General features: G+C 37.4%; 1 long non-coding RNA gene across 2 annotated transcripts in view; it reads right to left on the reverse strand.

Moving 5' to 3' along the window:
• LOC120886476 (uncharacterized) overlaps positions 1 to 19,091 on the reverse strand; it is a 66,310-nt gene extending 47,219 nt beyond the window's left edge. For both annotated transcript variants that reach the window (XR_013430350.1, XR_013430349.1), the window contains exon 1: positions 19,051 to 19,091. This is a non-coding gene — a long non-coding RNA (uncharacterized LOC120886476). The remainder of the gene's footprint in view (positions 1 to 19,050) is intronic.
• Positions 19,092 to 26,155: the final 7,064 nt, after the last annotated feature.

Raw genomic sequence — 26,155 nt, forward strand, 5'->3', positions numbered from 1 at the left:
GTTTCTGGATAATAGTTTTTACCAGAAAGTTACTCAAAGTTAGTCATTAAATGGCTATATTTCTGATTTTTTAAACAATCAAAACAATTGTTTGAATGTCCATTTAAGTTTTGTCCAGCTACAACTAGTTTGATTGTACTCTGTGCCACAGAACTCAACCTTTCTTTCATATCTTTTTCTTTGACATTAGATCCCCATATTTTTAAAGGAAAACCTTGAGTCTCCTCCCCTGACCCACATCCGGGCAGTGCTGGACTGGTCAGACACATCCAGACACATTCATTCCACTGTTAAGCAACGTAGTTGTCTCTGTACTTGTTCCTTAAATCACATAACTCCATGTCAATCCAGCCTTGAAGAGTCTCAGTTACCAAATGATGCTTAAAAATTAACAAATCTTGGTTGAGGTGAAAATGATCTTGGGAGAAGCTTCTAGTTGTGTTCTATTTTTTTGTGTGTTCATCTCTTGTTCAAGATGCTCTAAAAGCCATCTTTAGCTACCCCTTCTATACCTGGTCCCCAGAGTTGGATCTTCCTACAGACCGGTTATAATGTACATAACACCAGCAAAGTGTGTTAAGAAAACAGCCCTATCAAACTTCTGAAGAACATAGTTTCAAAGCAATGTCTACAAAATAAAGCCCAATATCCATGGCACGGAACATGAGGTCTGTTTAGATGATCACAACCCACTTCTTCCACCTCTTGTCTTTCATAGCACATATCCTCCTTTCTCCAACAACACTAGGTGACCTGTGTTTCCTATGCCACCCATGTTGTTGCATGATACTGGTGGCTTTCCATGAACTGTTCTCCTGCCTACAAAGCTTCTTCTTTTCATTTGCTTTGAAAACCCCTCTCAGTCTTTTATACTTCTGTGGATATCATCCACCCTACAGGGTCTGAATTATGTATTATTTCCTCTGTAGGACTTCTATTATATATTCAAAATTTTTTACTTACAGCAGTATAATGAAATTTATCATCAATTTTCCTCTACCAGAAAGTGACTTCTTTGACAATAAGAATATAGTTTTACTCTTCATCATTGAGCCATCGTAAGACTCAATAGGTAATACCTTAACAAAATAAAAATCTACATGAAGAATGAACAGGAACGGGGAGGAAGACAAAAGGGCTTGAATTTAAGCAAAGCAATATGAGTCTTTAAAGGCCAAACCTTTTCTGGAAAGTAAGTTTGGTGATGGGGAAAAAAAGTTGATTATTTAGAAATAACTGAGGATTATCTTTAGATCTCAGTCTTCCTACTTGTAAAATATTAATATGAACGCAAGTTTTCTTTTGACTTCAACATTACATTGTACAAACCCTTGCACTTATCAATACTTATGACATTCTAAGTGAGTGAATGAATATAATACACCTTACCATGTCAGACAAATACTAACTTAAATGACAAACTCTCCTATCTTCCTTTCTGCCACTTCTGTATGTCACAACATGAGATAATATGACACAAGTTAATACTTCTTGTCAGAAAGGTACTTGAGGACATGAATAATTTATAGTACCATTTTATAAATATTAATGTATGCTCTGACCTAAAATCTGTTAGTCAACTAACCAAGAGCAAACCAGCAGAGTAGGTATGGGGATTGCACTCATCCAAAAGTATAAACTACTACAGTGAAAAGAAATGTGATTAGAACTTCAAACAACAACAACAACAACAACAAAAATACAGTCCTCTGAAAATACGCACTTTGAAAGATCTAAATTTTTTCATCATTGCAACTGAGCAGTTAACAAGATTAATGAAGCACACTGCACCCCAGAGACAAAGCTTCTGGTAACAGCTAGCACTCCGTGAGCATGAGCCAGGTGCCAGAGAGTGGAGTCAGTGCTTCCCAGGGGTTAAACAGCTTGCTTAAGGACAGAAGCTGAAGGAGGCAGGGCTGAATTCCACAGCGCTATCATCAGGCAGGCAATTCGAGGAAGTGGGAAGTGAGGCGGCCAAGGGCTGGGCAAAGTTCCAAGTTCCAGTGAATGCACAAGACCTGAGCATCGGGACAAAAAGGGGCAGGGACACCATTGACATTCACTCTGGCCAAGTCCATTTCCAGGGAACATGGCCTCCAGGCCCACATTGGATGGTCCCCAGACTGTGGGGACAGGCAGACAGATCCTGCAGCCAAGAAATGAAGCTGCAGGCTCACCTTTGGAACCATCCAAAGAAGAGAAAACCGAACAACATAAACATGATCTCAACTCTTCTGTCCTCCAGGAAAACAGGATTTTTTTTGTTAAGACAAACAATGCCTTCATATACAGCCAGACTTCTGAGGAGCAAATAATGATTTTTAAATGGGTAATAGTCTGTAAGTAGGATTAAGGAATCTTTTCAGGGTAATAACTTTGTTAAATCAGTTAGCAATTGTTTTGTAAGGAATGTTTTTACAAATAGACTTGAACACTTCTGTGAACTTTACCTTAATAATTTATCTAAATTCTTTAAAATAAACCAAGTGGAAGATAATATAAGTAAAAGAGTAATATTCCAACAATTATCTCTCTAACTGATCCTTACTACTGCTCTACAAAGAAATACCCTCCCAAAATATCTTACCTAAAAACCTAAATCTTTAAAGCTGGGAGCAGAGCTAAGTGGTAAGCACATGTCTGGCATGGAGGCCTTGAGTTCAAATCCAGTATTGCAAAATAATACAACAAAACCCTCACAAGAAACCCCAAACCTCTGATTTAAAAGACTTTTGTGTTTTTGTGTTTTTATATAAAGTAAATTTATCTCTGTTTGATCTCATGTGTGCCTACATACTCAAGGAATCTCTTCCTAACTAGTCCTGCCAACAAAGCACAATTTGCCAAAAATATTCAACAAATACTGTTTTGTGCACAGCATACAATTTCCTGTTATCCATTTTTATAATAATTGAAAGTTTGATGTATATGTCTAGAAATTTATTCTTAAAACGCCATTAAATTTATTCTTAAAACACTCTGCTATAATCTGTTAATGAAGGCTACAGATTTTTAAAATCAAAGGAGAACCAGAGAAACAACTTTAGCCTATTAAGAAAACTCAGCTACACAGAGCCTGCCTGATACCTTAACTTGAAAGGCATCAAGTCCCTAAAATTCATCTGCAATTCTCCAGAAAGCAGCAAATGTAAATTAGAGGACAATGAAAAGCAGGATTCATGCCCAAGGGTATGTCAAGAAAGGAACATTAGTAATTTGGTTGAACCTTGATTCACACAGCATTAATTTAGCCCCAAAATGCATGTGAAATAAACCATACAAATAAATATAACAATACAGAATTTTTTTTGAAAATCTTAAAACATGCTTGAAAATGTATTTGCACATTTCTCACAAAATTGGAGTTTCCTTTGTGTAGTACTATAACCTCTAAACCTAACAGACCCAGCTCCAAGTCAATGGGTACTTAGTTTGGAGATCTCAGTGGTGACAGACAAACCAAACCTAAAACCCTATGCTGGCTCTCTCCTGCCTATGAAGTCCCGTCCAACTCCTCACACTGGTAAAAGTGGCCCAGGCCCAGCCCCAGCTGACCTCCAGTTGTTTTCTACTGTGTAGCCAGCACCACATCTTCCCAGATCACAGCATCCTCAGGGGCTTGGCGCTTATATTTCCTCCCCCAGGTGTGTGGAGGGTTCACACTTTCATTCCTTCACATCTAGGATCAGCTTCAACTTCACAAAGAGACTTCCCTGACCACTATAATCCCTGCCCCTTTCTCGGTTTATTTTCCTTCCTAACACTGATCTCCTTTGGCATGTGGTATGCTTTAATAACTTGGTTTGTTTTCTGTACATAAAACTCTAGGTTGGTGGAGATTCATGGTTCAATCTTCTGCACCTGGAACAGGACTCAGTACACAGTAGGTCCTCCAGAAATCAATTCCCTGAGTACCAGTGAGTTCACTGGTATATACTTGCACACAAAGAAATATTCGTGTTTGCTTTGAAATTAAAATCTAACTTGTGTCCTGTGCTTTATCTGGCAACCCTAGCACTCTAATACCTTAACCCAGCTGAAAATATTTCATCTCCCTTATGAACTTTCACCTCCTTCCTCTCTTAAGGCATTGTGGTCCCATGATTACATAGGGGCAATGGTATCATCCCTCCTCTACTGAAGCACACTGAAATCAAACCTCACTTGATGCTTTATCTCCACAAGCTGCTGAGAACTTGTATCTGGTAGGTGTGCTGGTGTGCCCATATTTGTTTGTTGGATTCACAGGGCCTTTGAGCTGAGAACATTCACTCAATAGGCAGGTTCTACATGGTTACAGCCTTTTGTCTGAGAGTAAAATTATCTGCCACCTAAGGTTTGAGTTTCACAAAATATGAATTAGACTCCTAAGCACTCCAACCATCTTTTCTAACATTTTCTCTTCTTGGATGATGGGCTACGCTTACAAGGTGTTTAGGCTGCTCTTGCTCAAAGTGTACATGAGCACTGTTGTGCACTGACTAATCTACATCTATCTGGAAGATTCCTCCCGGCCCCTACCACTGATGCTTTGCAGTTAGTCTGAATTATTAGGCTGGATCTCTGAAGGTTTTGATCTGGTTGGAATGACAGAGCTCTTTTTGTGCAAGCTTCACCAGATTTTCAAGGTTTCCCTCTCTTCTGTCTCGCCCAACTATTTGTCAGCCAGCAGGGGCTGAACATTTCTAGCAATGTGAACCATTTGACTTTCCCTCTATTCCTTATGGCTTTCAGCTTTTTCCCACACTCCCTCATTTTTGCCTCCCAAAAGTGTCAAGGAAGTTTCGGAGGGAGCTGCTGGGAAGCTGTCAGGTTTCTATCCTAGTCCCTATTGTGCCAGTTCCTGGAGCAGATTCCTCTCTCTGTGGCATCGATCGCAGCTGTATCTGTTCTCTGAATCACAGAGACCTGTTATTATCTATCATCCTCTGATGGCTCCCATCCTCCAGTTTCTTGCTGTAGGTTCATACATTTTTTAGCTTTCAGCATTTTTAAAGGGTTCCCCAGAGGGAGAGGAATAAAGCATGAAGGTAATTTTGCTGTCTTGCAAGAGTCCTCGATGCAATCTAAAGTGTTCTGTGAGACCTCTTTTGCCCTAAAATATTCCTTTTTCTTTCTCTTTTTTCCTCCATGCAGCACTGAAGATTGAACCCAGGTCTCATACGTGGTAGGAAAGCACTCTCCCATGGAGCTACATCCCAGACATTAAAAAAAATATATTTCAAGACAGAGTCTCATTAAGTTACTCAGGCTGACCTTGAAATTGCCATTCTCCTGCCTTAGCTGCCCAAGCAGCTAGAATTACAGGTGTCTCCCACCAGAGTGGCTAAATATTTCTTTCTTTTTTTTAAGTTGAATGTGTGTTTTTTTGTTTGTTTGTTTGTTTTTTGAATGTGTGTTTTTTTAATATTTATTTTTTAGTTGTAGTTGGACACAATACATTGATTGATTGATTGATTGTGCTGAGGATCAAACCCAGGGCCTCCCACCTTCTAGGCAAGGGCACTGACTAATATACATCTCTCTGGAAGATAGTTCTAGGCAAGTGCTGTGCTGCTGAGTCACAACCCCAGCCCATGGCTAAATATCTTAAACCAACTAAATCTAGTCATAAAATTTTCACTCCCAAGGAGTAATGACACTTTCTTTAAGAAACTGTTATAAACCATACAATGTTCAGAATATTTGTATGAATCTGTGAATGCTGGTCCTGTACATCTCTTCCCAACTCTGCAACTCTAGATGGTTGACATTGGCAATGATGGTGGTATTTATACCATGGAAACTGGCCAGTGCTTTAAATTGTGCTCCCTCTCACCAATAGAGCCAGTTTACCTGCAGACCTTTAAATATATTGGGAAGGAGATTAAGGTGGGATTAAGCCCTTTTCTGGTTACAGTTAGGACTCATACCTCAGCAAAATTACATTATCAGCCTGGTTGAGGATCCCCTTGGAAGTCAGGGAGTAGAATCTGAGATAATGTGGTAAGATTCAGGACAGAATGATTTCAGTTGAAGAAAATCAGGTCAGAAAGGCCCAGAGCACAGCAACTTCTAAGGGAGCTGTCTGCAAAGAACAATGATAAGAAAGTATTACTAATGGGAGCAGGAGAAGGGCCAAATCCAACTTCAAAGTTAGCTGAGGAGTTTAGAGGGTAAGCTAGGCTGCTGCTTGATGCAGAGATAGAAAGTTTGCTTTCTCTTCCTGGGAGGAATTGACCTTGCTGGAGTTGGGGAGGACCACTTGTTTCACTCTCTTTCTCCTCCCAACAGGGGCCTGACACATATGCTCAACTACCAGGAACAGCAGCAAGTGCAAACACCTGCTGGCCCTACTAATTACCAAAGGCCCCTTCAGGAAGAGGGCTTTAGTTTAACACCTGGGCAGAGGTAGCTGACACTGTTAGAACTACAGAATTTTGGCTTTGCAGTTATTGCAGATTCCTGGATCATTAATCAGAGAAACAGTGCTTAGTACCTGGGAAGAAGGGCCAGAGAGAGAATATTTTCCTTTTGATTAGTGGGTATTTGTTACAAAAAAGAACATAAATAGATTTTCTTAGCTCTCTTGTAAGCAGAGTACGTTGACACTTTAGAAGAGCCTAATGTGAATTCATTTGTATTTAGTGAAAATTTGTTGCCCGAAGTATTAATGAAAGTGCCCTCTTTATAAATGATGACTACACTTTCATTAATATGAAAGACGACCAACTGACTAGGCTTCAAAGATACACTTTTATAAACTTATCATGATTTTCTCTTCCAAAAGTCATGGCCTATGTTATCATTGTTTTTAAGTTATTTGCTTTATTTATTTCTTCATATGATTGTTTTGCCTAGTGTTTCTCATAAACTTATTTGCTGAAATCTTCCAGGAAACCTTTCCTCTAATAAAAGCTCCTGTAAGTCTAACTGCTATGCCCATTGCTGTATTAGGTATATTATCTATTAATTATAGCCAGGGATCTCTCTCTGCTGTAGCAGTTTTGGTTTTGTGGGGAGGGAGGGTCGGAATGCAAGAGAGTTAGGCAAGGGAGATAAGGTGGTGTCAGTGGTAATATAGTGGTGAGACCCTTCTAATTGTGAAAATTTGGTATTGGTGACTTCCTGGTTGGTAACTTCTTTGTTTATGTCTTCCAGTTGCCATGACCAGAGAGGCACAAGAATCAACAGGCATGAGTAAAGAAAAAAAAAATTGAGCGAAGGGAACATTGCAGATCAGCGAGCCTTTCTGTGTCCAATTTGCTCTTGTACTTGGCTTGAGGAACTTGAGAATACCTGTCGGAGTATACTTTTAAAACTGCTTTGATATTTTTAATTTCAATGGACAATTGCAATTATTAATTGGCTGTCCCCTTTGCAGATGCCTGCTATTGGTTACTAGTGTGGTGAGGCAAGTCTCCCTCTCTGTGGTCAGTGATCAAGACCTCACTTCTGTGTTTTTTGTTTCCATGAAGAATTCTACATAAGCTATGAATGTTCTTACAGATCACCTCTGCAAAAGTGAAATAAACATTTTCTAGCTCAATTATTCTGTGAATTGTTTTGATAAAATTGACTCCTATTTTTTATCTTAAGTGTTTTGCATATCTAGCACATAGATCTAGTCTTTCCCCAATTCTGAAAGGCCTATTTCTACTGTGTCCTGTGTTGTTGCATCTTGTCTCCTTTACCTCAATTAATTGCTGATGTCATCTCTTGGCTATTTTCAAAAGGGTGTCTGAGTTGCTTCACTTACTTTATTACATACTAATCCTTATGAAGTCACTATAGACAGACCTACCATTATCACACTATATATGCTGTATATACTGAGGTCTATCATCTATGTTACCTCATGTGAGTCTTCTCTCAAGGCTTCAAGATAGATATTCATTTTACTCCCCATAAGAGGTTCTGAAGCTCAGAGTTTGGACCTAGTATGTTTAAACTTAAATATCTAGTGAATGATAGATACATATTCAAAACCCCTTCAGGTCAACTTCAAAGTCTACATTCCTTCACTAGGTTTTGGTAACTGAGAATTTGCCTTTGGAGGGCTGGATCACAACACTGCTTTCATGCTATTTGGCTATTTGTTCTACTTTCTATTCTCCCTTTCAATTCTAGCATTGTTCAGCCTCTACAAAAATCAAGATTCCTTTTTCTGTATTTCAAATATATAATATTGAGTCAAACTATTTTTATCACTGTGCAAGGCACTGTATGGGATACAAAAATAAATGCATCTGTGGATAACCTTGGGAACTTCTATTTTAATCGTTACAACATGAGCTGGAATAACCTGCATACAGTTGTCTACAGTAGGAGACAGAATAAAAGTATCATTATTGAGCCCATGATAGAAACTTACAAGAAGAAGAAAGCAACCCCAGAAACCTCTCCTCTTTGGATCTTGGTTGATTTGTTTTGTTTGCCATAGTGTTTACAGGGATGGGGAGCAGAGGAAAGGTGATTTTATTGGTTCACTCTCATTGCTATTTTTTTTTAATAATTAGCCTAAGTTTTGGTGAGAAACAAGATTGCAAAAGAGGATCTAGGCAGGGATGGGGCATGCAGATAGTTATTGTATTTTGCTAATACTTTCTCCTTGTAGTGATAGTGGAGAGGGAGAGGGAGGGAGGGAGGAAAGGAAGGAGGGAGGGAGGGAGGGAGGGAGAGAGAGAGAGAGAGAGATCGATCTTACCCTGGTTAAATTTAATCTGACAACCCAAAATCCATTCACTCAATGTAATGGTGAATACATTAAATTATGGAGTTGGGATATACAATGATGAACTGAGATATATATACACACACACTATGGAGAAATAGGCTATCAACATAAATATTCTATGGCAGGAAGTGATAGAAAGGGATAGAAAGGATTTGATTATACAATATAAGAGAAGAAAGAGGCTATTTCCTCCTAGAAGCATCAGTGAAAAGTATAAGAAGATAGGGAAATTTAGTAGGAATAGCCAATCTCCATTAATTGCTAACCATATTCCAAGCTTGTGTTGTCATAAGCCTAAATTGATTCTTGCAAAACTCTGTGAGATAGCTTCTATCATTCTCTCCCCTTCCCTCCTCCTATTTGACCATTAAGAAAAACCACTGCATAGAGAAGTTAAATAACTTGCCAGTAAACAGTTTGCAGTTCAGCTCTAGAGTCTGGCCATTTAACCACACAGTGATAACCCTCAGTGGCTGTGTCCTGGAGGATGAGGGGTGTGGATTTTGCACATGAGAACTAGCAGAGCAAGTAGAGATATAGGAAAAGATGAAAGGAACATGGGGTGTCAGATCACACAATTTAGAAAGAGAGATATACGAAGAGAAGACATTGTAAATAAGAAAATTTTTAACATAAAACTAGGCTAGAATCAGGTCATAAAGGAAATCAAGTCACTTTCTAAAGGGTGAATCTTGACTTTTTATACTTGGCGGGTTTTGAAAGGTCTCATCTTATGACATACGTGGTTTGTAGAAAGACTAATCTGACAGTCACATGCGAGATGAATATGACACTTGCATAGAGGGTAGCAAGACCAGTTAAGGAGATTATAATCAATAACAGAGAACATAACTTGGAGTGAAAGAAGTGACAATGACAATGAGAAATTGCCAAAGAGGCTGTGAGGAATTACAAATGGAAGTGCAACACTGAGAGTTTAGTGATTGAGAAAGAGGAGTCAGAAGAAAAATGTGAGACTTGAGCTTGGGTAATTGTAAGGGTAGGGGTGTTAGCCACCCAGCTCTGAAACAGGAGACCTCAAGGGCTGTGTAACAAATGAAGAAGTTAATTTTGCACATGGAGCTATGTAGACTGAGCTGTTGGCTGGCTGATCTTCTGATAGTAAATATGATAATTAGTTCTGATAGTGTTTGAATGCATTCTATAGGGTATAGCTTTTTAAAAACTGAATCAAAGTCAGGGCCTGAGAGGAAGAGTATACCCCAGGGTTTATGATGAGAACTTTGAACTGGCAGATTTTCTTGAAACTTCTGGGTCTTCCCCTTTATTGGAAGATAGGATCCCTCAATCCCTTTACTCAAAGATATGTAGAAGCCTCAAATAAAATAAATGTTTTATAAAACTATGCTGTTTTTCTCAGGACTTTTCCCAACTTTTCTCCTGGTTGCTGGAGCAATTACCAGGGATCTATCTCAGCAAGACCCAACTGGGAAATTATTGGGACTGTTAAAGGACCTGGATCATCTGTATCAGTGGAGGGTATGTTCAAGAATGGCTCCTGAGAGTTCTGGGTTGATGGGTCAGAATATAAAGCTGGATAATAAAGAACTGTCATTATGGGGGCATTCTCTCATAATACAGCATTTAATCCCTGGAAAGGGTGCACTCTCTCTTTTTCTTCAACGTTCAGGGACACTTTACTACTGAGCTACATCCTTTTTTCTCTCTATTTTTTTTAATTATTGAGATAGTGTCTCAGTTAGTTGAGGAGGCTGGCCTCAAACTTGCCTTAGCATCCTGAGTAACTGGGATCATTGGTATGTGACACTATGACCAGCCCCAGGGTATGATTTATTTTATGTTGCTGGGGTAGATATCCAGAAGCTTGGAAGAAGTGATGGTCCTCATGAAATGAAGTAGAAATGTCAAAACAGACTGTAGAAGAAGGGTTCAAGCAGACACAGAGAAGTAGTCATGCTAAGGTCTCTTTAAAATGAAAGAACAGTGAACTCACAGGATGACTGTATTCTTTGGGAGGCCCAGGGGATATTCTGTTGAGGTGATAAGAGATGCACTGTGAGGGGGACCTTGGCATTATTAAGAAGCTTAGTAGCCACTTCTTTCTGCAGGCTGAGCTAACAGCAGGAGTTGCTGCTACAGAACTGAACTACCGAGTAGTGTTGGTAAACAAAACATCTGGGATTCTTGTTTAAAAAACAGAAAAAAAAAACATTTTTTTCCTTCCACAATTCTTTGACTTGCTCTTTGTTTTATTTGCTATTTAAATATCTTCCAAGGGTGTGTGCTTCCAGGAGTGCAAGATATTTCCAGGGTAAGAGTATACCCTTGAATTAGGAAGACTTCTCAAGAGAAATAGAATCAATAATATTGATTGATTGATTGGAATTGGCTGAGGTGATTATGGGGGCTAAGTCTCACAGTTTGCACGAAGCTGGAGATTCAGGAGGCCTGTTGTGTAGTTCCAATCTGAGTCCATGTTCAAAGGCATAAGATGACTGGTCTTTTAGCTAGAAGACACCAGATACAGAGAGTGAAGGCTCCATTACTCAGTCTTTCTATTGAATTCACTCCTTTAGTGAAATGAAAGAGGACCACTCACTTTGGGGAGGAAAATCAGTTTACTGATTTAAAAGTTGATCTCATCAGGAAGCACCCTCACAGGCACACCCAGGATAATTTTAAATCAAATATCTGTGCACCCTGTGGCCTGATCAAGTTGACACATTAAAATTAACCATCAAAGAGCTATAGATAGCAAGTACTCTGGAAATTTTAGTAAGATACTTGTGTTGCAGAGAGTGGAAGGCATAACATAATACATTCAGGGCCCACCAAATGAATAAGAAAATAGGATAATACTTAGTAAGCCTCTTCAGGTTTTGGAGTTAGCACATTCTGCACTTTAGATACTGCTGCAACCATATTGCAGGTGATGTGAAAGATAGCTAAATTTGTGTGGGGCTAAGAGCAAAAAAGTATTCCATTGCACATTGAGGCTGTAGCACAGGTGAACCTGCTGTTTGACCAAATGATCAGGCAGACTTCACAGTATTAGAGATGTCTGTGGGTGGGGCTAAAGAAGGCTGCACTGAAGCCTGGGCCAAGCCCCAGATAGGAGAGTTTAGAATAGATCCCTAGGATCCTTGAAAAAACACGTTCCTTCTGCAGCAGATAAATATGTATCACTTGGAAAAAAACCCGATACTGTTTTGCTAACCCCCTAGCAGAGGACATTAAACGATTGGTCAGAACTGGCTATTATAAGGTAAGTGCTATCAGAATCACCAAATTGGGCTTCTCAGTAATCCATGTGAATGGAAGTAGTTCATCTGCTATTAGTCTTGAATAGGTTAGAGGGTGGGTTTCACATATATGTTGGATACAGTCCTTTGCCAGATATGTGTTTTGTAAATGTGTTTTCCCAGTCTGTGGCTAGCCTTTTCCTCTTGACAGTGTGTTTTACAGAGCAACTTTTAACTTTTTAAAATTATAATTTTAACTACGTCAGCTTATTGATTTCTTTGTATCTAAGAAATCATCACAGCACCCAAATTTGTCTAGGGTTTTGTCTATGTCATCTTCTACGAGTTTTGTGTTTTGTACCTAGGTCTATATGATCCATTTTGAGTTACTGTTTTGTAAAGAGCCTGTCCTTTTCAATTTTTATTTTGGCTTATACTTTATTTCTCTTTTATGCTGCTGTAAAGAATTAGGAGACTTATTTTGTTAACATAAATCTATACATATTTGCAACTAGCCTTTGCCTTCCAGTTTTAATCAACCAGGTAATTAGAGGAGCCCCCTAAGTTGCTTAAAGATACCACTTAGAGTGAAAGTTTGCTTACTGAACAATTAACAATTAAACCACAGATGGTTAATATAGTTTCCAATGTGCCAAACACTTATTAATGATAATGATGGATTTATATTTTTAAAGCTTTTCTTTTAAATTTATAATACACTCTACACATCTCAGTTTTTTTTTTTTTTTTTTTTTGCCCCTAATAGACTAAGCCCAAGAATAAAAATTTGTGTGCATTTGGTGGAAGGAATAATGAGATTTTTCTCCCTGTGGTGTGGATGAAATAAATCATGTCTACAATGCTTTGTGGAGTTCATGGTTGATGCTAGATGACTCTTGGTCTGTGTTCAGTATGTGTAGATGCTCAAAAAAAAAAAAGAAAAAAGGCAATAAAATAAAAAATAATCACAATACAGAAACAAGAAAAATTGGCAACACATTTTTAATGGAAAAATAATTTGATACTAAGCTAAGGAACGAAACAATGCTGTGCACAGAGTGATGGTTAATTCAATGCATTAATTTGTTGGGTTACGAGATTGCCAGATTTGTTCAAACATTATTTTGGGGGTTTCTGTGAAAGTATTTTTGGTTAAGATTAGCATTTAAATTTATAGACTGTGTAAAGATTATTGCCCTGCCTAATGTGGGTGGTCTTCATCTAATCAATTGAAGGCCTGATTAGGACAAAAAGGTTCAGCCTTCAACTAGTGGAAAACACTTTTTTTCTGTCTGACTACTTCAAACTGGGATGTTAATTTTTTTTCTACTTTCAGACTCAAACGGAAATATGAATTCTTCTTGGATCTTGAGCCTGCTGTTTTTGGTAACTGTACTATCGCTGGCTTTCCTGGTCGTAGGCTTTCAGGTTCAGGCTATAATCCCACTATCAGCTCTCCTGGGTCTCCAGCTTGCTGACTCACCCTGCAGCTCTTGAACTTTCCAGTCTGCATAATCTCATGAACGCTTCCTTAAAAATCAATTCCTCTGTATATATCCTGTTCTGTTTCTCTAGAGAATCCTGGTGAATACACATGGGTTTGTTTGCTAGTCTTTCAACAAAAATGGCTATATTTACTTTGAAATGTATGAAATTTGCCAATTGATAATTAAAGAAAGCTCATTACCAGGCAAATACAAAAAAATCATTTCCCTTTGAAAGATAATATTTACATTATAGAAACACTGAAAAAGAATCTAGTAAACTAATAAAAACAAAAATGCAAATTACTTGCAGCTAATTGGTTGTGTCTTCAAATACATTCTAAATTATTAATTTACTAAAGAGTAAATATCTCTCTTTAAATATAATGTTACTATGGTTAACATAAAAATTATAATGTTTTATTTTTCTTTAGTGTAATTGTATTAAAAGTTTGTTGAGGGGGAAATAGAAGAAAAGCCAAAGAATTCAAATTTTCTCTGAACTTCTAAACTTTTTTTGAACCATTAACTACTTGTTCAATTCCCAATCTCTGTATGCAGTTAAATAACCAAGTTGAAGGTGTTCATATTAGACTGTAAATTCCAACATATTATCACTTGTGCTTTATTCGCTGTGGCATTTCAAGTACTTTATTTTTTTTTAAAAAAACTTTAAGGCATAATATTATTTAGAGAAGATCTAGATTCACAACAAACCTAAGAGGAAGATATGGAGATTTCTCATAACATCCTTTGCCTTTCTCTGTCTTCCCTGTTAAACAATATCCCCCACCAAAACTGATGAAGCTATTAAAACTGATGAAGCTACATCGCTACATCATTATCACCTGAAGTCCACCATTTATATGAGGGATAACTCTTGGTGCTATATATTTTATGGGTTTGGACAAATTTAAAATAACGTTGTATTATCATAGAGTGGTGATGGGCCCTAAATCCTGGGCTTCACCTGTTGATTTTCCCTCTCTCTAATCCCCAGCAACCAGTGACTATTTTTTTTACTGTCTCCATAGTTTTCCCAATTTTTAAATAAATTTCTGGCACAGGGATATTAAAAAAGTACTTATCAAGGTAACTGACAGTTTCCAGTTTGATAATTAATGATAAGAACCCATTTTACACCATAACTGGCACAGTTGACCAATCTTTTTCCTTTCTGAAATGCTTCTTTTTTGGTTTAACATTATTTTCTTTCTTGTTTACTGGGTGTTTCTTCCCAATGTTCTGGATTCTTGACCTCATTGTAATACTCTGAAGGCCTCCATACTTGGTCCTCCATTTTCCCCTTGGATAATGACTAATCCCATTGTTTGAAATACTATCCAGATGTTGAGACTCCAGATTTTTTTCTCTAGATCTTAACTTTATCCTGAGGCCCAGACTTATATTCTTTTCCAGCTTTACTCAAGTATGATTGACAAATGAAAATCGTATGTATTTGAACATCTCCCATTTCCCCCAGCACCAGCCCCTGTTACCACCATTTTGTTCTCCTTTTGTATGATTTTTTCTCCAGATGGCATATTGTAGTGAGGGCACACAGTATTTGTGTTTCTGTACATAGCTTATTTCACTTAGGATAAACTTCTCCAGGTTCATCTATATTGTCATCAATGGCAGGATATCCTTCTCTTTGAAGGATGAATAATATTTTATATCTACATCATGGTATGGTTTAGATAGTAGGTGTCCCCAAAAGCACAGGTGTGAGACAATGCAAGAATATTCACAGGTGAAATGATTGGTTTAGGAGAGCCTTAACCCAATCAGTGAATTAACTCCTTAACAGGGATTAATGGAGTGTTAACTGTAGGCTGGTAAGGTGTAGCTGGAAGACATGTGTTCCTGGGTTTCAAGTCTTTGGGGTCTATATTTGGTGAGCTGAATTTAGTCTATCAGTGCTTCCTGATCATCATGTGAGATGATTGCCTTCACCACACACTTCTGCCATAATGTTCTGCCTTACCTCAATCCTGGAGGAATGGAGCTGGCTATCTGTGGACTGACACCTCTGAATGAGCCCCCAAATAAACGTTTTCTCCTCTAAAATTGCTCTTATCAGGTCTTTTAGTCACAGCAGTGAAAAAGCTGACTAAAACACTTCACCATTTATTTATTGATCCACTGATGTTTACTTAGTTTGATTCCATTTCTTGGCTATTCTGAATGATACTGCAGTGAGCAAGAAAGCACAGCTGTCTCCTCAACACACTGACCTCATTTCCTTTGGATATACCCAGAAGCAGGATTTCTGGATCATGTGATGGTTCAATTTTTAACTTTTTGAGGAGCTTCCATACAATTTCCCAATAGCCACACCAATTTACATCCCCACCAAAAAGGCTTTCTCTCTTCCATATCATTCCAATGCTTGTTATCTTATGCAATAAGATGAATGAAAGTATTATGTTAAAGAGGCCAGAAGGTGACACATTGTATACTTACATGAGGCAATTTATTTGGTAGCCTTTTTGATTCCATTTATATGGCAAATTGTAGTGATTTCTAGTGGCTTGTGCAGGGGAAGACACTGACTGCAAAAATGGCATGAGGCAACTTTTTGGAGTGATGGAAATATTTTATATCTTAATTGTGGCAGTGGAGTGGTGTTTACAAGATTATATACATTTGACAAAATTCATCACATCACATCCATACAGTGTGTGATAATTTTTTCATGTGTGCAAATTATTCTTCAATAAACTTGAATTAAAATCCTCCTCAGGGGCTGGGATTGTGGCTCAGTGGCAGAATGCTTGCCTAGCACGTGTAAAGCACTGGGTTCAATCCACTGTGTGTATAATATATATTACACATAAATTTTAAAAATTATATATTTTTATAATTTTTAAAATATATATAATTTTAAAAAATCCTTTCTCAGATGTCTTCTCATTGCAATTAGATAGATTCAAAATACTTTTTCTTCTATTTGCCCTAACTCTTTGGTGTGCCTGAAAAATTCTTTCTCTAGGTATTTGAATGGCTGACTACATTTAGTTCAGAAGTCAATCTGTCAGAATCTTTTCCTCTAAGGAAAGTTTAAAGGTTCTTTCCTCTCCTTCAAGTCGAACTCTATCCCATTCATTGTCTTACACAGTTAGCACTTTTGTGTCTAAAATCGTTCTTCCCTCTCCTTCAAGTCCTACTCTATCCTATTTTCCTGTTTTATGTACTTAACACTACTCAAATGGTCTTACAGGTGCATTTATTTTCGTCTCCCTGCCCCCTGTCCTCATTCATCTGCAAAGGACAGTAGGGGAATGGAAACTGTCAATTGGATTCACTGCTGATTCTCCCAAAGGCATATTGTAGGCGCTGAATGAACAAATGAATAGCAGGTGACTGGATGACTGACTAACTGAAATTTAAACCAGAATTGTAAAACACTGGCACTTCTGTTTAATTGAAGCATTATGGTGCTAAGAATGTGGATCGATGATCATAATGGAGTATCTACTTAAAACATACACATCCATCATAGGCATTTGTTAAGGTCTTTCCATGTGAATGGCACTGAGTTATATGTGGAGGTCAATTATTTTGAAGGAAACAGTCTGTCAATCATTTTCACCCAATTTTTCGAACTTTCTTTGAAGAATTTCAGGGAAAAAGTCTCTTAGTTCTAACATCTGTGAGAAGCTTGTGGAGAGTGTGAGAGTAAGTCATATTTTTCCATTTGTTAGGAGTGTTTATAGATTCTTTGATAGATTTAAGAAATTTTGAAAACATGTATTATTTTCTGTAACAAATCACAATTAACATAGTAAAAACATATGTTGCTTTTGTAGGTGTATTTTAAAAAATAATAATATCCCCAACTCTATTTTTAGAAACATGAAGGGTGGCACTGCATTGGATATCTAAAAGTATGAGTAACTGGGCAGAAAACAATCACTTCACTGATGTTTAACCTGGTGACCATTTTGAGAAATGCTTATTAAAATGTTACAAATGTGTGGTATATAGTGGTTTGATATGAAGTGTCCTCTAAAAGTTTATGTGTGTGACAATGCAAGGATGTTCAGAGGTGAAATGATTAGATCATGAGAACTATAACCTAATCAGTGGATTAATCCACTGATATGGATTGACTGCATGGTAACAGTAAGCACCCTCTTCTTTTAGAATGCACCCCCTTCTTTTTGATTGCTTTCCTCCTCCATGCCCTTCCACCGTGATGTTCTGCCTTACCTTAGGCCCAGCTGTCTACGGACTGAGACCTCTGAAACTATAAGCCAAAATGCACTTTTCATTCTCTCATTATTCTTGCCAGATCTCTGGTCATAAGAATGGAAAAGCTAACTAAAATTATATACACATATATACAGAATGTGGGGTGTGTTTGTGTATTTATATCTGGTTTAGTTTTTTTTTTGAGAGGCTGCGAATCAAACCTAGGTCCTTGCACATGCTAAACATGTGCTTTGCCACTGAGCCACATCTCCATCTCTGAGCTTGTAGATTTTCATATGTAAAGAAATCTGAACCCAGACTACCTATGGGAACATAAGAGCAGTTAATAAGAAACACATACACACACACACAGCAACACAGAACTGTTCTTTATGGTGGCTATGATCTAGAACTTATTCTAGTATTTTATATTATTTTTTTGTCTTTTTATATTTTATTTTTGAAGAGCTTATCAGACCAAAAAAAATCAAGGAGGAAAAACCCTCTTCATGGATTCAGCATTGTGCTTCAGGGGCCCAAATGATTCACTGCAGTGACACCTCTCCCTTCTGGACAGTAATAGTGAGGTGGAAGCAGAAGATGCAGATGTGGATGTGACAGCAGTTTACGATGCTGTTTGTCACCTCTGCTTCAGACCCTCTCATTCCCCTTCTTCTCAGAAGTGAATAACATATTCTTAGTATATACTTAGTGACAGTGAAAATCAAACATTCCTGCGAATTATGTTTTATTTAAGTAGCACCAGATCAAGTGAAGTTACAGTAATTCTGCTGCTTCACTTATTAAATGGCATAAGTTTATTAAAATGTTCAAAGTGTCAAGTCCCAATCTTGGGACTAGGGTGTAGCTCAGTGGAAAAAATGTTAGTATAGCATGCCTGAGACCCAGGTTTGATCCCTAGAAGCTAAAAAATAATCCTAATCTTAAATATTTTGCTATAATTTCTATTTCCCTGTTAGCTAGAATGTCTGGAATTTAGCTGTATTTAGTGTCACTAGGAGACCAGTACATGGTTTCATTTAATAAGTAAAATTATTATTTTGTAACTGGTAGACATAATTTTCATTTCTTTCATTGTGAATGATAAAACAGTATGTACTTACTTTGTACTTCCTTTTTCATTTCCTATTTTATTTGATTTTCAATTCCACATATACTCGATATAATAAATCTAGAGTGCCACTATATACTTTATATTGAACCCTTTCTAAGGGATGTTTTAAACATCCTGTTGTCTAGTATTCTTTGATATAGAAATTATAGTAAAAGTAATACTTTTGTGACCCACTTCAAACAATTATCTCCTTTTTCCTGAACTCTTTTAAGTACTAAACATTTTATTCTTAGCACCCCCCAAAATACCTTGGTTTGTTAGGCCACCTCTCTGGAGTAGGCATTGCTTACTTACTTTTGCTTCTTGACTTTGACCAGAGGAGTTCTTTAAACTCTGCGGTTAGGAAGAAAACATAAAGGTTATTTGAACATGACACAGCAGAATGAAAACCATATACAGTATCTTACTCGTTCATCTCAAAGGAGTAACTAGGGCAACAAGAGAATGAGGAACATAAGAAAAATAGGTCTTACTTGCTGTCCATTTGCAACCTGGTGGGTACCAGAGTAGAGGCTTTCAAATAAAGTAAAGTAAGTCCCACTGTGAGACACACAATAGCTAGTTTCCTGTTCTCAGGTTCAATAGTTAGAAAATGCCAAAGCTGGTATCTGAGCCAACTCTGCTCAGACTAGTGCACTACAATACCTCCACTTCAGGAGATGTCTGTATGATGTACAATCACATCTTTGTACTAATATTTTTGTATATTTTCTGGTTGGGCTAGGATTTGTGTCTTTGTTTAAATGACTCTGGTCTAGGGTTATGTTCAGTGTGTCTTAAACCATTCTTGTCTGGTGCTGTCTAATATGGGGCTGATCTGTTCTCTTTATCAGGGTCTTTATAATTAATTGCAAAAAATCATCAGTCTATTTATTGGTCTACAGTAACTAGAAATCCAGGTTATAAATATGCTGCTGACAGTCTTGTTGAAAGGATGCAGCCCTCCTGAACTTTCTTCCTGTAACCTAAAGGCCTCCAGGTATTTAGCACTCTGGGAGTAATGTAACTGAGGGCTTTCAGGTCCTGAATTTCTGTTTCTGGGCTCTTTGCTTGCTGCCTTCGTGGTCAACATTCTCTTGCTTGAGGGGCTGGGGAGATTTTTTGAAGAAACAGGCACTCCTGAACACTGGGTCAGAGCTGAAAACAAATAGTTGTCATACTTCTTAGGAAGTATCACGGGAAGTATGCAGTTAAATCCCTTGTCTGGGTAATAACAGTTCTGGTTTCTATGCTTGAATCATTTTATGTCCAAGAATCATGTCAATGTTGGTTTTAAAATATGCATGACATCCAAACTGGTTGTCTAAAATTTTTCCATTGAAAGTGTTTTTCTTAACTAAATATTTCAGCATTTCCCCTCACATAGACAACAAAAAATGAGAAACTGAAGCTTATTATGAAAATAAACATTTAGACATCATCTGAAAAATCAAGATTAAATTCAAACCGATACAGTGAATAATACTTTGCTTTTTTGACAGACCTCCAAAAATTCATTTTTGACACATTCTGTCCGTATATTCCAATTTACTAATTATAACTCAATTTAAAAATTTTTTAAAGACTGCCTGCTATCTGCTTTGTCCATGAGAGTATTCCCTAACCCTCTAACCCTAACCCCCAACCCTAACCCTGAATCCTAAACCCTAACCCTAACCCCTAAACCCTATCCCCTAAACCCTAACCCCGACCTCTGACCCCTGACCCTAACCCCTAACCCTAAACCTAACAATAACCCTAACCCTAAAACCCTAACCCTAACCATAAAATCCTAACCCAAAAACCCTAACCCTAACCCTAAAACCCTAACCCCAAAACCCTAACCCTAACCCAAAAACCCTAACCCAAAACCCTAACCCTAACCCTAAAACCCTAACCCCAAAACCCTAACCCTAACCCAAAAACCCTAACCCAAAACCCTAACCCTAACCCTAAAACCCTAACCCCAAAACTCTAACCCTAAAACCCTCACCCTCATCCGAACCCTCACCCCTAACCCCTACACCCTCAATCTAAACCTTAAAGCTAAATCTAACCCCAAACCCTCACCCTCACCCTAAACCCTAACCCCAACCCCATCCCTAACCAACCCTAAGCCTTAGCCCTTGTCCCAGCCCCTAACCCCTAGCCCTAGCCCCAACCCCAACCCTAACCCATAACCTTAGCCCTAGCCCCAGCCCCTAACCGATAACCCCTAACCCTAACCCCAATCCCAACCCTACCCCTACCCCTAACCCTAAACCCTAACAACCCTAACCCTAAACCTTAAACCCTAACCCTAAACCCTAACAACCCTAACACTAACACTAACCTGAAACCCTAACCTCTAACCCCAAACCCTAACCCCTAACCCTAAACCCAAACCCTAACCCCAAACCCAAACCCATAACCCCCAACCCAACCCCAACCCCTAAACCCTAACCCTAAAACCTAATCCCACCCCTCATCCTCACCCTCACCCTCAACTTAACCCTAACCAACCCTAACCCTAACACTAAACCCTAAACCTAACTCTAAACCTAACCCTAACCACCAAAACCACCCTAACCCTAAAATCCCTAACCCTAAACCCCTAACCCAACCCCAACCCTAACCCCGAACCCTAACACTAACCCTAAACACGACCCCTGACCCTAACGCCTAACACTAACCCTAACAATAACCCTAACCCTAAAACCCTAACCCTAACCCTAAAACCCTCACCCTCATTTCTCAACCCAAAACCCTAACCCCTACACCTTCACCCTAAACCCTAAACCTAACCCTAACCCCAAACCCTCACCCCACTCCTCACCCTAAACCCTAAACCCAACCCCAACCCTAAGCCCTAGCCCTAGCCACAGCCCCTAACCCCTAGCCCTAACCTCAACCCCAACCCTAACCCCTAACCCTAACCCTAGCCCCAACCCCTAACTCTAACCCTCTAACCCTAATACCCTAACCCTAACCTTAACCCTAAACCTAACCCCAACCCTACACCTACCCCTACCCCTAAACCCTAACAACCCTAACCCTAAACCCTAACAACCCTAACCCTAACCCTAACAACCCTAAACCCTAACCCCACCCCTCACCCTAATCCTAACCAACCCTAACCCTAAACCCTAACCCCCTAACCCTAACCCCCTAACCCTAACCCTAACCCCCAACCCTAACCCTAACCACCCTAACCCTAACACCCTAACCCCCACCCCCTAACCCTTAACCCTTAACCCTAACAATTTTCTCCATTAAATTTCCTCCTGATCAATAAAGATAATTAGAAATGCAATCTCGCATAGGCTTAAGACAAAAATAAAACCAATACAATTTTATGAAAAGTCTAATTACCTCTACATAACTCTTCACAACAGGGTCCCAAACTCCAGGAGTTTTAATCAATCCACAAATATTTACAGATGTCTTTCAGCTGTCACTGAGCATACTTTGAGTTGCTGAACTGTATGCATAATCATTTTCATCTGCCCGAAGAGAAAATATTTTTTAAAGTCATTTGGTGAAGGCCAAGAGTTCAATACCCAGCATCACAAAAAAACAAAAAAGAGAGAGAAAAGTCGTTTAGTATTGAGAACTTCTGTTAAGACAATAGTAAACTGAGCTATTGTTAAAAGAATAATACATCATGCTCAAGTGGGATCTACTCTAGGAATGCAAGGTTGGCTTAACAACTGAAAATCTATTAATGTAAATAAAGATCTACTGATCTAAACCAAATCAGCAGACCAAAGAACAAAAACTACATGATCATCTTGTGACCATGGACAATCTAGGAACTTTCCACAATCTGATTAAACAGTATCTATGAAAAACCCACAGTAAACATGAAATTTAATAGTGATAGATTGGATGCTTTTTTCCCTAAAATCAAGAACAAGATAAGAATGTCCCCTCTCACTATTTCTATTCATTATACTGGAGGTTTTAGCAAAGGCTTTCAGCAAATTATAGAAAAAAACGTCTAGACTGAAAAGGAAAACTATATTTTCTGTCTAGAAAATTCTAAAATTCCATTAAAATTTATTAGAATTAATAAATGAATTCATCAATGTTGCCAGGTACAAGATAAATACAAAAAAATTAAATTTACAATGAAGAAGCAAACAATGAAATTAGGAAAACAATGCCATTTGTAAAAGCATCAAAAACTAAAAATAAAAGATGTAAGTTTTATGAAAGAGATGAAAAGTTCCATCTGAAAAGTAATATTGTTGAAACAAATTTCAAAAGACCCAAATAAATATAAAGACACCTCAGATACACAGGTTGGAAGACCACTATTGTTAAACTAGTCTACAGAGTCCTATAATTCCTATCAAAACCACAGGTAATCTTTTTGTATAAATGGACAAGCTAACTATAATTTATATGAAAATCCCAGGGACTGAGAATAGAATACAAAAATTTTTAAAAGAACAAAGTTGGAAGATTTATTTATTACAAAGCTACAGTAAGCAAGACAGTATGATATAGGTGTAAGGAGGAAAATACATAGATCAATGACAGAAAATTGAGTGTAGAGAAACAACACCTTCATGTTTATGGTATCTGATTTTCAAGAAGGGTACCAAGACAATTCAGTAAGAAAATACTTGTTTTCAACAACTATGTTGGCACAACTGGACATTCACATGCATAATAATTTAGTTAGATTGTTTCCTAACTCATATCACACACAAGAGTTAACTCAAAATAGATTAAAGACCTAAATGCTAGAGTTAAAATTATAAAACTCTTGTAAGTGAAAATCTTTGTGTCTTTGAAGTGGGCAATGGTTTCTTGGATATGCCATCAAAACCATAAGCAACAAAAGCAAAAGCACATAATTGGACTTCATCAAAATAAAAAAAAATTGTGTGTTTCAAAGGACATCAGCAAGCAAGTAAAAAGGCAAACTACAGAATAGGAGAAAATATCTCCTATTAAGAGACTTCTGTCTAGAACATATAAAGAACTCATGACCCAATAACTAAAAATTAATGGTTTAATCAAAGTGTATGCAAAGATAAAAATTATTCCAAAGGCATACAAATGGCTCACAGGCACATAAAAAGAGCTCAACATAATTAGTCCCTATAGAAATGCAAATTAAAATCACAGATACCATGGACTTTAGTACCCTTCCATTGATAATGGTGGTAATTTAAAATAGTGCAGCTATTTTGGAAAACAATCTAGTGCTCCTTCCAAAGGTTAAACATAGTTATATAATCCAGAAATCTCAGTCTTAGGAACATATTCAAGAAAAATAAAACTGTACATAAATATTCACAGCAATATTATTCAAAAAGTAGAAACCACCCAAATGTCTATCAATTGATAAACGTGGAATGATTAAATGTGGTATCTCTATACAATGGCATGTTATTTAACAACAAAAAGGAATGAAATACAGTTACTTGCAACCTTAAAATCATTATGCTAAGTGAGCACATATTGTACAAATGGTTCCACTTGCATGAGATTCCCAGAATAAATAAATCTCTAAAGATATAAAGTAGATTAGTGGTTGCCTAGAAGCTTACGAAGAAATGGAGAGTTCAGGGTTTCTTTCTGAGGTGATGAAAATGTTCCAAATTTAATTGTGGTAAAGATTACTGGGCAACTCTATAAATATATTAAAAACTATATGCTTTAAGTGGGTATGTTTATGTGGCATATAAACTATATTCTCAATTTTCAATAAAGCTATTATTTTTTTTAAATATGATACCACTATACCCAATAAACTAACAGATATAAAAAAATTCTGAAATTAACAAATGTTAAGGAACATATTGACAAAAGAAAACCCTAATCAGATTACCAGTGGAATATAAATTGGCACTACTTTGGAAAGAGTTTAGCATATTATATATTGCCATGGTTTTTGTTGCCCAAAGACACACTATGATTACTGGCTTGGGCCTTAGTGTGGTACTATGGGAGATGAAAACAGTGGGGGATGGAGCTTTGTGGGAGGTCCTCAGGTCCTCAGGCTAATTCTCATGTAGCCTCCTGTGTTCTAACAAGAGGATTGTTAGAACAGAAACAGCCTGGCTCCACCCTCCTTTTCTGTGGCACTCATATTCAAGATGTGACCACTTGCTTCTACCTACTGTAGAGCCACCCAATCTTGGACACTGAATCTCCAAAACTATGAACTTAAATAAACCTTTTCTCTTTGTAAAGTTAGCTTCCTAAGGTATTTCATACATTGACAAAGATGCATATACTTTATGACAATTCTACTCCTAGCAATGCATGCTTATGAAGGGTTAATTTCAAAGGAGCATTAAACTATAATACACTAAAGGCCATCAATAACAGAAAGAATAATTAGTGCGATAACATACATTTTTTAGCAGTAAAAATAAACTAGAGTTATATTCAACAATACAATTGTCTTAAACCAATGTTGAATAAAATATGCAAGGCCCCAAAAATAAACACAGTAAAAAAATTATATATAGCCAAGAAATTCACATATAAGCAAAACCAATTTTGTTTACCATTTAAAGAAAAGCAAGAGAATGAAAACCCTAAAAGACCTTACAATGATTTTCGTGATACAGAATGGGATGAAGTATGATCAGGAAAGCATACATAGAAAACTTTTACATTAAGGTGACAGCAATGCTGTGTTCCTTAATCTGGATAGTAGTTAGAGGAATGCAACTTTAAATTTATGCATTACAGCACTCATTTATTTCATATGTTTTTCTTGTCTACATTATATTCCATAACATTAAGGTTTAAACAGCAACAACTAGTAGAAGCATAACATAATACCACAATAAAAACAGGTGTTGATATTCTTTTCTAAGTGAACCAATATGGACTCCATATTGCTTTATACAGTATCTCACCTTCATCTCTTATAGCCAGAGAACAAAATGTCAGTTGCATAAAAGTACTGAATCTAGTCATGAGAGTGACAGTCTAAATGTCATATTACAATTGCTTTAGTCAAATATTTGCTCAAGATTTTTCTAACCATGTGTAATAAAAAAAGTAAATAATGATTGTAAAACTCACCTAATAAATTAATATCAACAAGCCTTTTTAAAAGGAAAATTTATACCAGAAATGACAGCAAGGTTAAAATAGAGGAAAAAAGAAAATTATATCAGAAATGATAGCAAAGTTAAAAGAAATAGAAGACAAACACGTGACATCAAAATATGGCTTAATCTAAATAAGAAGATACAGCATAAAATATACCTGAAAAAACTTAGAACAATTAAAAAGCAAGAGATGAAAAGCCAAATGACATAAGCTGAACAGGCAGCTGATATAGAAGGTTTAAAGTATTATGAATCAGGTGCCAGGGCAGGTTTTGAAGAATCTTAAAGGACAGAGGGTATGATAGATGAAGAAACTGCAAAAATGTCACAAGATTAACATTAGGGCCTTCGAGAAG

This window comes from Ictidomys tridecemlineatus, chromosome 14, assembly GCF_052094955.1.
Source record: "Ictidomys tridecemlineatus isolate mIctTri1 chromosome 14, mIctTri1.hap1, whole genome shotgun sequence".
NCBI lineage: Eukaryota > Metazoa > Chordata > Mammalia > Rodentia > Sciuridae > Ictidomys > Ictidomys tridecemlineatus.